Here is an 11,641-nt window from a genome sequence, read left to right on the forward strand (position 1 = left end):
CAATACTGATTTGTGTACGTTTTCATGACATTCTTGACAAAACTTACCCAACTTGACCGTCTTCCTTTTATTTTAAACTAGTTCACAACCCTAACATGCACATCTTTTCAATTAAATTGTTATTAATTCACAGTCTCAATAGACTTGGCTCAATAGACTTGCACAATCCATTTCCAGGACCTTACTATTGGCAATCTTGTACGATAAAGACATTGTTATATATATATATATTGAATATATAACTATTTCACAAGAACATTGTTAATTCTTAAATCACATAAATATATGAGAATTAACAATTAAATTAGGAGAAGGGTTTGAGAAAACAAACAGAGATTGGATTTAATCTCGAGTCCAGAAAACTGTCTCCTTAAAGCAGTTTCGCCCCGCACCATCCGTGTTTAGCAACCTGCTTCCCAGGATAAAACGAGATACTAGTATAATCGATAGATCGAATATACTCTCAGCGAACTTGAACTGAGCCCGAGAACTATCACCGGAATATTGGAAAAATTTAAGACTAAAGAGACCGAGAATGAAAGAGATGACTCTTATTTCCTCGACTTAATAAAACTGGTGCCCTAAGACTCTATTTATAAAGAGAGGCTTGAAAGGACTTGTTTTTCTTTTCGATGTGGTACATGGTATTTATAAGAAAAACTAAGGAATAGGTTTGTGCTACTCTGGATGTGGTATAAAACCACTTTTCATATTAAAAGGTAAAACTTTGGAACATCAGTTCTCATTCATCTTTTACTCATTTTGAGCGTGTAAATATGCGTTGGAATCCCCTCGAAGAGGAGAATACGTTCCAATAAATACACACCACTAACACATAATGTGTCTCACTCATATAGAGTCTCAAAATGATTCACAACTTAGTCTAAAATACTAAGTTTGTCCAACAATCCCCCACAAATGAGATTGATGGTCCAGCAGCACGCACCACATAGACAGATAGACGCGGAGCTTGACTTGGTGATAGTTTCGGCGGTCAGATATAGCATACGATAGGTAGAGAATGCTCCTTGAACCTTCGCTCGAATAAGTGTATCGACTTTACTGGTAGACAGTATGACGCGATGTCCTTGAACTGTTCGACCGTTTGTGTAAACGATGATATACTCATCACTATATCTTTCCTGACTCATTCAGTTCTCATGATTATGTCCATTTTGGCCCTGGAACATCGTCCTAGTTCTGCAAGAGTTTCTAAAGAATTGTGCCTCGCAATTCTCCTTTGAAGCGGCCATACTTCTCTCTTACATAGGTGATCTTTATCTTATAGAGTAACCCGCGTTTACTCAACCGAATATTATGTATTCAAACTTGAAATCCTTGTATTCGTCAAAGATCATTAAAAGCATAAAGCTTAACCTCGTACCTTACGGGTCTCACTGTTTCATCATCATAGAAATAGGACAGGGGTTACCCCCACAGTGATTTGGTCATCATGATTTAGTTGTCCCATTGAACCAAGTTCTTGGGATCTCCAGTCAGCAAGGTTGGGTGTCCACCATGACGCCGTTAAGCAATAGGCAAGGCTCATTCCTCTCGATGATTTGACAACTATCTCTCGGTCTAACTAGATTCCCTTGGCTTAAACAGATTCGCTCATTTTAACCATTTGGTTAGTGGATCCAAACATTATAATTTGACTTTACATAGTCAATCATGATAATTCTCGTTGAGAATAGTTGTTTAATGGTATTATGTCCTCATCATAGATATGAGACATACCATTTCATACATAATAATGTGATCTCCCAATTTGCATATTGATTACACGATATATGCATATTGAAGACACATTTTCCTTGTCATTTAGGAATATCCTTACAAAGTGGCTATTCAACCTTTTAACTGCATTTATTTTATGCACCAGACTCGTATTTCATCATGAATCGAGCTAAGTTTAGGATTTCCATGAGACGGATGCTAAGTGTGAAATGTATTCTCGAATGACTTTTAAGGTCTTAAAGTCAAATATCCAATTTACATTCTATATTCACATAGTACAATTTGATATCTTTCGTATTACAGTCCAAGCTCACGAGCACATATCATACACCTTAAATCTCATTGCAATCACTTCCAAGTGACCAATTTCCATTGTACTCATGCATCTACACAGTTTACCAACTGTGTAGCCTATGTCTAATTTTGTACAATTTTAAAAAGTACAACAGACTTGCAATCCTTCTTGAGAGATCCTTGTTCATCTATGCTTGGATAAATATAAATCCATTCTAGCTATGACAACTTTAGCTTCGTTGATCTCTTCAAAATTCACATCACCAACATGTGACATGTATCATCTAAAAATTTTAAAGTCACGAAGATTGTAATCTTCAAATCAAAACTTTTCAATCTCATCAAGATTTTCAGAGATGATCCTCTTGTCATTACTTCTCGTAATGATCAGATCACTCACATGCAATCAATTATGACTTGCATATCATGTGTAAATAACACATGTGCACTTGTCAATTCTCTGATTTTGAATCAGTTTGACATCTCATATTGACATATTTCACATTTATGAAATAACTTTACTAGTTATTATTTAAGGCTTCACTTGTTATTGATATTACCAGCTTTTAGCGTCCCAAAAACCAACAATTTCAGTTTGCATCATTACCGAGTTTAAGCGTCCTTAAACTGGCAATCCTTATTCACATAGCAACCAATTTTTGAGCGTCCTCAAAATGGCAACCATGTCATTTATTTGAAGCCATTGCTTATCATAGCAATATCAAATTTAATATGCCATTATTTCGTGTCAATGTTGTTTCACTCAACATGATCACCGAAAATACAGATTTTCTACTCTTGCTTTATCTAGAGCAACCCACAGGTTCACGTAAATAGATATTTCTCCAAATATCTATTTAGAAAGACCATCTCAATGTTCATTGATGCACTTTTAAATTTCACAATACCATAATTTTAGTATCATCTTAATGAACCTTATTCTCAAAACTCGAGAATATTTCATAAATTATATAAGGTCATCACTTTTGACTGTAATATTTTATTATCAGTCTGACCTTATACTTCCTTTAGACCCACATATATTTTCCCAATTTGAAAATTCATTTGGGTCCCAATGCTTGTATCTCGTAAGAAGATCTATATATTATTTTTAAACAAGATTCTGTCAAACAAAACCACTCTCTCTATTTCTTAACATCATTTTCCCCACAAAGGACATAGAGAGAACATACACAATCCATTTTCTAGTACACGTGCTAGAAAATCTTGATTTATTGACTCTCAGCAATAGTCAAATTTTCTCTTGATATATTCACTTATCAATGAATTATGCGAGAAGCGCATTGCTTCTATTAAATTTACGAGTTCACCTTCAAGCAAATTATCAAGACATTCGGGACTAGCAATTATCCAAGTCTTTTGCTCTCTGCGTGTTCATCCTCACATTCATCCAATAACTCGTAAGTTCATTTAGATGACTTTTAACTACAGATCTACTAGGATATACTAGTTTATCGCATAAGCATTTCTAAACTCTATAATAGTATTCTTACGAATCTCAAAAAATTAGATTCATATATCGGATATTATTAGACACAACCATTGTCTATGTATCCATCCAAAATATCTCAATTGATTTTGGATCTCATACTACCAAAAGAGGTATTGGTATCAAGTTTCGAGATACCCCCACATTTCAATTATTTTGAAGAATGTTTCATTACATTCCACTATTCATAGAAAATTCAATAATTTTCTGTTTTAGATACCCCCATAATTTTAATATTTTACAGAATGTCAGAAAATATTCCAAAACTAATAGGAAATTTAATTATTTCCTTCTGTGGTATCATGTTTAAGGAACGATTAGCCCTTCGTAACTAATATCCTCAAATTCAGTGATAGTCTGAGCTGATCACAATCGTTTTGCATCTCTCCCAGAGCGCAACTCAAGCATGCATCTACTCCATTTATTTAATGCGAGTAAGGTGCAACGACCTCATGAATATTCACATTACAAACAGAATTTTCTCGGTGATTATTCATCATCAAATTTATTCACTACCATCTTAATTATCTGTATTAAGTTGGATTTACCCTTGAGTTTATAGAGCACACATCTCTCTATTTAGCTTCAATATTGACTCGACTACGTCATTCATTAAAACCTATAAGATTTTAATATCATGTTTAAAGAACTTCCCGTGGTTCTTATCATTAAAAATTCAATTACCGAATTTCTAGAAAATATTTACATGGTTCACACGAACCTACATTTCTGGCTCACCTACTGGTACAACCAGAAAAGGTCCAAGGAAGAACATAAATCTTCAATAAACCCACATTCAGTGATCCTTGATCAACTGATGCGTTAGGGTTAACAACTTTTCGGATTCTCTCCGAAGTTCAGCATAAATACTGATATCAATATTCACCGTATTAAGTATCACATGGATCACTATAATAGGCTCGTGTGTCACTGCCGCAGCAGACCGACACTAACACGTGAAATTACTATTTAACTGGAGGAAAAATCCAACCAGAAAAATATAATTTATGTGCCGACCAATAACCTGTACTCCAGGCCCATTAGGTTTTTTAATGTGGAGAATCCTGAGCAATTGTAAATCTGGTTCACTTCAGCTGCACAACTCGTCACATTGTTTAACAACAAACATATTACTGCATTATATCCAGTGCAGCACAAGTGAAAATACTAGAACAAATTTTTCCAGTCAAACTAATGTTAACTAACGAGACACGTTACATAATAGAAGAACTTATGCCTCCTTTAATAGCTTTCCAAAGCCTCCATATAGACTAAAAGCATTTTGTTAAAAAATAAATCTATTAAAATAAGATGTTTAGAACTACATAGTTTGCATCACGTTTATTGTCACCAACCTATGCTTGTAATCTATTTTCTCCAATTAAATAGATACGCGGTAAGACCTCTATTTATCCAGTATTACAAATTTGTGATATAACTCCATTATTAAAGATTAAACAATAATAATTGATGCCTTATCATCACTCAATAATGATTAAAAAATTAATCACCAAATAATCAAGTTCCATCATGAAGGGTCACATTTATGTAGCCATATCATTTAATTGCATAGCAATATCATGTTATGAACTTGCAAACAGGCATGTAAACTATAGCATATACGATTCTTGTATCAGTATACTAATAATTCCGAAATCAATTCAGAATTAAGAAACTCTAGCTCATATACATTATCAATCACCATGTTAATTAAACAAAACATAATAAGCTATCCATTAATAGAGCAAACATGGACGAATTATAAATTTGGGTTTACTCTACCAATTTATAATGATCAACCCGATAGAGATGTCACCAGATATGTCCACTTGAATATAAGTTGATCATAAATCAATAACCATTAAAGCATCAATAGCCTTATAAGAAACCAATTATCCAACAACTTTGTACTTACTTTTGCCTCGTACCTGTTATGCTTAAACAAAGCACCACTTAAAATCAAATTTATATTAATTTCAAGCACATGGCAATAAGTGATCAAAGAAATTAACGCACTAAATTTAATTTAATTAATGAGGCAAATAATGGTCACTCATATACCCATAAATAAATCCAATTTAAACAATCAAATTGACTTTTGCGTCTACTCACAAGAAAGTATGAAAATTGAAGAAAACTGCTTTAAGATTGTTAGCAATCTTGTACGATAAGGACATTGTTATATATATATATATTGAATATATAACTACTTTACAAGAACATTGTTAATTCTTAAATCACATAAACATATGAGAATTAACAATTAAATTAGGAGAAGGGTTTGAGAAAACAAACAGAGATTGGATTTAATCTCGAGTCCAGAAAACTGTCTCCTTAAAGCAGTTTCGCCCCGTACCATCCGTGTTTAGCGACCTGCTTCCCAAGATAAAACGAGATACTAGTATAATCGATAGATCGAATATACTCTCAGCGAACTTGGACTGAGCCCGAGAACTATCACCGAAATATTGGAAAAATTTAAGACTAAAGAGACCGAGAATGAAAGAGATGACTCTTATTTCCTCGACTTAATAAAACTGGTGCCCTAAGACTCTATTTATAAAGAGAGGCTTGAAAGGACTTATTTTTCTTTTCGATGTGGTACATGATATTTATAAGAAAAACTAAGGAATAGGTTTGTGCTACTCTCGATGTAGTATAAAACCACTTTTCATATTAAAAGGTAAAACTTTGGAACATTAGTTCTCATTCACCTTTTACTCATTTTGAGCGTGTAAATATGTGTTGGAATCCCCTCAAAGAGGAGAATACGTTCCAATAAATACACACCACTATCACATAATGTGTCTCATTCATATAGAGTCTCAAAATGATTCACAACTTAGTCTAAAATACTAAGTTTTTCCAACACTTACAACTAAGCACATCAAGGCTATATGAGTAAGGTATGAGGGTCTTTACAAATATCTTTCTGATTTATTACTACATCTTTTTCTGGTTCTATTATGAACATTTCTGTTTCTACTATTCAAGATGCTTCATCATCTTCTTTTTAATGTTATGTTCAAAGGTTTCTTCTAATTTGTTACATGCTAGATTGGGACATATACCTGACTCTAAACTTCAACATTTGAATGATGTATTGTGTTTTAGAAAAACATCATTAATTGACTTTCACTACATCTGGTTCTATTGCATTAACATGTTTTGATTTGGTCCATATGAAGAAACATCTCGATTATACTAAATTTAGGGTTATAGGTTGTTTGTTCGATTATACTAAATGCAAGGCCAGATTGGTACTGGGGGAGATATACAGATAAAAGGATAAAAATATAAATGTAATTTTAATCCCGTGGTTTGTTTTACCACTGCTAGGGTGTTGAATTCTCTTACTGCTTCTAGGGATTGGGAAATTCATCAGTGTGATATAAATAATGCATTTTTGCATGGCTATGTAGAGGAAAAATTGTACAGATTCCTCCTCCAGGTTACAATATTCCGTCAGGGTTTGTTTCCAGAATAAGACTATCCATATATGGTTTGAGACAAGCTACCAAAGCATGGAATGTTGAGTTGTCTCAATATTTAATTAAGACTTGTTATATTCAATCTAAACAAGACTATTCAATTTTCACTAAAACAAAATTGAATGGTGATTTTACTGAGTTTGCGGTCTATGTTTGATGATCTAGGAATTCCAAAAAAATAAAGCAACCAAACAACTTCTATCATCATGCAAAATATCCAGTTTGTATTTAATAGACATCTCAACATCTTCATAATAGCAAACATACCACCAGCAAGACGGGCAAAAAATACGATTAATCAATCAGTCCACAATTATGAATATCAAATAACACTATACTTAAACAACTATCTTAAGTGCAAGCATATCGTATAAATAAAATAGACAGAGCGTATTCGTAACCTCGAGAAATTAATAATATTAATAAGTTAATATAATCATTATTCATAATTAGATGCAATTTACTGAAGAAAGCTAAATATAAAAAGTTAAAAAAATACACTCAATGCTTGCCGGCAAATGTCATTCATGAAAAAAAGTGGATCCTGACTAATTCATATACAAAGTTTTGTAACAAGAATAGTGTGTTTACTGTAGATTATTCGAAGAAATCAAAGTGATACAATAGTCTCTGATGGTTCATACTCAAGCTAGTAACTTAATCTCATAAATTAAAATTCTGATTTTATTTTATTAATTTTAAGCCTGTATGTCTTAAACATAGGCTAGTAACTTGTATTGTTTTAAGACTTCCAATTTAACTATGTGACTGTTGTTGCTCCATTAAACCTATGATATACAAAATATCTTATTTATACAAAATATATATCATTAAGCCTAAGGTGTTGGATTTGGTTAGGTACATCATGATATTTCTATCTAATTCATAAAACTGAATTTTGTATTCTAGTTGCAGTCCATGACAGTAGTACAAATTTACTTATTAGTGGCACTTGTAACTTTTTTTTATATAAATTATATCTAAAGCTTGACCTATCTATGTTTGTTTAGTTCTATGACCTATTATATAACTTAAATTATTCTTAAATTGTAGGCTCTGATATGTGTGATCAAATTTATCATATTGAAAAAAGATCTTAAAATTTATACAAATTTCAGATTAGTTGGTTACAAATCAATAATGAATTAAGGATTACAATTTAAAATATAACAAAGCCTACTATATCTTATTGAAGAAAGGAACTCTATATAATTTATTATACAAATATGTAATATCTTAATAGCTAGGCTGCTTGTCATTTCTTGAGGTGCTTATATCCGCCCTGAAATTCGGAAGGATCAACCAGTCCTTCTAATACAACAAGCTTGTCCAAGAGATCAAGCTTTTCCTTTTCAAGGCATGTAACCTCATTTTTAGCTTTTTTCAACTCACTTTCCAAACCGAAAAAAGTGGTGGTATTTCTATTTTATAAAAAATCGAAACCTACAAATTTTGTTGACTTAAATTCTTTAATCCTAAATTTCTTTTGTTTATATTGTGCAGTCTTGTATATACGCAGTGACCGGAAAGGTAGGTATTTCGTTCCTAACTATTATGGAGTTATAATTCTTCTATTCAATTCCAGTTCCTAGCCAATGTTACAGTTTATCATCTGAAAAACCTGTTTAGAGAAATTAAGCTCTCGTTATCAATTTTTTAGTTACCTAGAAAGCGTGTGTATGTAATGTATCTTGACTACTTACGGTATAAGCTTGAAAATTTAGAGATGATTTATATAAAAAAATGATGACAACCTTTAATTTCAAACGAGGCCAACCTATGTTTATAACTAACCATAATTTTATGAGTGACCATTGTTTTTATAGGGTGACTTAAAAGCAAAGCTTTATAAAGGTAATTGATACAAGTAAACTACACAAAAACCAACTACTAACACAGGACAATGATTCCCAAGAAAACTGTTATAATTCAACCAAAACTAAACTCTGAAGCTTTAAGCAAAAAATGCATAAACGAATTTAAAAAAAATGGCCAAGCAGTTTATATAAGCAACAATTGCTTATTACCACACTGTTAACATCCTTAAATTTTAAAGTTTATTGACAAAAAGAGGCAGAACCTTACCTTCAATTGAATAGCCTCCATCGTCCATGATCCACTCTTTATAATTTTGAGTCAAGTCTTGTAAAGTTTGACGACCTGGAACACAAGGATAACCAATCAGCCTACCCTTTTTTGTCTTGCTCAAGCCAAGTGATGTGGCCTGCAGCCAACAATCAAATGGTTCCAATTCGCTCTCAAAGTTGATCTGATGAACACCTTTTTCCTTTAAAATTGCTAGATAGCAAACCTACAACAAGTATTACCAATATGTCGTTATTTTTAAAGTAAACTAAACTCTTGGACTCTAGAAAATTCTGGAACATTATTGTATTCAATGAATGTTAGGAATATGTGAAGTTATATTAATTGTGATTCATAAAACTTGAAAGATATATCTCATTTAATTCATGTATGATGGTTTATATTCTTCTACTATAAGTGGAGAAGCTTGTATCATTTTTTCAGTAGAATAAAAAACACAACCATTCCTTATACAAAAATATTAAAACCCTACATCTAAAGCACCTATATAGAAACCTAAGACACCTATACAGAAACCTCTATATACCAACAATTTTGTATCAGTGCTATAATCTACAAGATGAATAACTCATTTGCTATTCCAAAATTGACCAAGGAAAATTATGGACACTGGTGTATCCGTATGAAGGCTCTGCTAGGATCACATGAAGCATGGGAAATTGTTGACAACGGCTATGATGAACCTGAGAATGAGGGAGCCTTGAATCAGGCTCAAAAAAGTAATCTACTGAAAGCACGGAAACAAGATTAACACACTTTATCATTTATACACATGGGCTTAGATGAAGACATGTTTGAAAAGGTGGCATCTGCAACAAGGGCAAAGGAAGCCTGGGAGATCCTGCAGAATAATTTTAAAGGTGTTGATAAAGTAAAAAGGGTACGATTATAAACCCTACGTGGTGAATTTGAATCGTTACATATGAAAGAATCAGAAACAATATCAGATTATTTCATAAGGGTTTCATCAGTTGTAAACCAAATGAAAAACTATGGAGAAAAATTGAAGATGCTCGTGTCAATGAAAAAATATTGACTGTTGGTTTAACAAAAATGTTGAGGATACATAATTTGAAGGCAAATTTAGCAGAAACGGAGGAGAAATAAGATAATGGTGTTCTGTTAATGGCATACAAAGATGTGATTCCAGGAGATGATATTTTATGGTATCTTGATAGCGGTGCCAACAGCTATATGTCTGGGCTCAAGCACCTCTTTACTGATTTAAAGGAAATGGATTCCGGATTTGTTTCTTTTGGAGATTTATCAAAAATTGAGGTTAAAGGAAAGGGTGACATATGTTTTTGTCAGAAGGATGGAAGACAAGGTAAAATTGAAGATGTTTATTATGTTCCAGACATGAAGAATAATATTCTTAGCCTGGGAAGGGTACTCAATTTTTATGGAAGGTAAAGCCATGATATTGAAAGAAAAAAATGGCAGGACTATAGCACACATAGAGATGTCTCAAAATCGAATGTTCAAACTGAATTTGAAGAACATACAAAAGACATGTATGCAAGTGAAGATGGAGGACAAAGCAACCTTATGGAACAGGAGACTTGGACACCTACACTATGGTGGTCTAAAAGAGATATCAAACAAAGGAATGGTTCATGGAATTCCAAGCATGGATTTTTCAGGAAGTTTTTATGAAGATTGTGTGCTGGAAAAACAAATAAGGAGCTCATTCCAAAAAAAGGCAACTTATCGTGTTGCAAAGCCTCTTGAGTTGGTGCATACGGATATTTGTGGTCCTATCACACCCAAGTCATACAGTTCCAAAAGGTATTTCATTACCTTTATTGATGACTATTCTCGAAGGACATGGTTTATTTTCTAAATGAAAAATCCGAGGCGTTAAAAGTATTCAAGAAATTCAAAGTGTTGGTAGAGAAAAAGACTAGAAAGCATATCAAAGCATTATGTTCAGATAGAGGCGGAGAATATACATCAAAAGCTTTTATGGAATATTGTGAATAACAAGGAATTAGAAGGTTCTTGACAGCCCCATTCTCTCCACAGCAGAATGGCGTGGCTGAACATAAAAATCGAACTATATTATATATGGTTCGATCAATGTTAAAGTACAAGGAACTTCCTAAAGAACTCTGGGCAGAAGCAGTTCAATGTGCATTTTATATTCAGAATCGATGTCCACATTCAAATTTGGGAGATAAAACACCTCAGGAATTATGGAATGGGAAGAAGCCTACTGTATCTCACTTGAAAGTTTTTGGGAGTTTGGCATACTTTCATGTACCAGATCAAAGAAGAACAAAATTGGAGGATAAAAGCAAAAAATATATCTTTGTTGGATATGATGAGAAGATAAAAGACTACAGACTTCTTGATCCTGTCACTATGAAAGCTGATATAAGTCGAGACGTACAAGTATAAGAGGACTATGCATGGAACTGGAGTAAAGAACCAGAAAAAGAACCAAAGGAAGGTGTTTTTCCAATTTCTAAAATTTCACCAATAAATTCTGATGCACCAG

This window comes from Apium graveolens, chromosome 6 (assembly GCF_009905375.1).
Source record: "Apium graveolens cultivar Ventura chromosome 6, ASM990537v1, whole genome shotgun sequence".
In the NCBI taxonomy this organism is placed as follows: domain Eukaryota; kingdom Viridiplantae; phylum Streptophyta; class Magnoliopsida; order Apiales; family Apiaceae; genus Apium; species Apium graveolens.